General features: G+C 32.9%; 1 protein-coding gene across 1 annotated transcript in view; it reads left to right on the top strand.

Moving 5' to 3' along the window:
• LOC106789645 (neuropilin and tolloid-like protein 2) overlaps positions 1-1,655 on the top strand; it is a 15,727-nt gene that overhangs the window by 13,032 nt on the left and 1,040 nt on the right. The gene's annotated exons all lie outside the window — the stretch shown is intronic.

The raw sequence follows: 1,655 nt of genomic DNA, 5'->3' as shown, positions 1-1,655 counted from the left end.
ATTGTTCACACAACTGGTTCCAAATAAATTGTTCATAAGATTTAACAACCGTCTCTAATTCCCTTTGATACTTATATTAATAATATTTATTTCTCGACAAGAATATTAATAATTAAATTATATAGAAACAATTTTGTTTATCATTTTTAAAACCCAATTGAAAATTTCTATATGCAACACATATAAGATTATTTTATTATATTATATAAAATCCTGTGCAACAAAAAATTATATCATTTTCTATCTCGACAATTTTTCGTCTTTCTTTTTCTTGGTTTCTTTGGGTTGGGGTGGAGGTGGAGTTAGAGGAGGAGGAGGAGGAGGGGGAGGATTGAGAAAGGGGGTGTGCGGCTAGCCACGAGAGAAAGTAATTCTCTTTCAGCCGATCGAATAAAATAGTCTCTATGTATACGTGTGGAAAAGGAATCGTATAGGCTATCGATATCGGGTTGTTCGATCCTCTCATCTTCTTTCTCAATCTCATTTTCTCTCTCACTCACTCTCTCTCTCTCTCTCTCTCTATGGTTTTCTATGTGTCTGATCCACACGTTTCGTAGAATCTAACACGTTCTTCGTAGTCTCACCTTCGATGTTCTCCTTCTTCCTTTTCCATCTCCATTTCTATCTTCCTTTTTTTTCTTTTTTTTCTTCTTTTTAACTTTTTTTTTTTTTTTTCTCTGTTCCTACGTTCCATCTTCCACCAACACAGTTTGGTTCGAATCTTACCTATACGAGTCGTTCTTCTTTCTAACCCCTTTTTTTCTTCTATCTTTTGTCCCTTTCTTTTTTTCTTTCCCTTTTTTAAGGGGAATTTTTCTCTTTCCTTAACACGTCTAACCAAATGTTTTATTCTTCTTTTTGTCTATCCTATTCTATTCTACATGTTTTCAGCAAAGTCTTATCTCTTTGACCTTCTTCGGAAAAAGGGACGCAAGGAAAAGGAAAAAGGAAAAGTCTTAAGGATATATAGTGTGTCCCTGAATCAATCCATTTTAGTACCGAAAATATCCTCGTCCTTAGTGTGCGATCTTTAAATTTATACCATCCCTCCTCTCCTCTGCCCCCTCTCACCGCCACCTCTTTTTATTTTTCTTTCTATTAACCAGTTTTTTCAAATGTATTTTTATTCTCACGTTCTAATGTTACGAAGTGATTCGTTCATTTTTAAACACGTTAAGGTTATGGAAAATTATTTTTTCAGTTGTTCAGAAAAATCAATACTTCAAAACACATCTCGAATGAAGAATTTTAATTAAAGAAGTATATATATGTATATATAGTTAAATACACTTGTATGACCTACCTTTCCTCTCACCCCTCCCACCCCATGAAAATTTTAAAGATTGATCAAAACATGTTACTAACATAGTGTACAGATTTTTCAATATTCACAGTTTGTTTTACTTATACGAGCTTAAAAACACTTCCCTTACTCCCTCCCACTCTCGTCCCATGTTCTAAACGCAACCAACTGAAGCATATATTCTAGATTGACCAAAACCCTTTGGGCATTCTAGAGATTGACCCAGCAATGTACGAAAAACATGCTCAAAATATACATTGCCCAATCTCTCTCTCATTCTCATTTTTTAAATATATTAATAAACTTAATTCAATTATTTTAAATATTATAAAAAATTATTATATTAATCTTA

This window comes from Polistes canadensis, unplaced genomic scaffold (assembly GCF_001313835.1).
Source record: "Polistes canadensis isolate GaletaPanama2010 unplaced genomic scaffold, ASM131383v1 scaffold_194, whole genome shotgun sequence".
In the NCBI taxonomy this organism is placed as follows: Eukaryota; Metazoa; Arthropoda; class Insecta; order Hymenoptera; family Vespidae; genus Polistes; species Polistes canadensis.
This window is presented reverse-complemented; position numbering and strand designations above follow the sequence as displayed.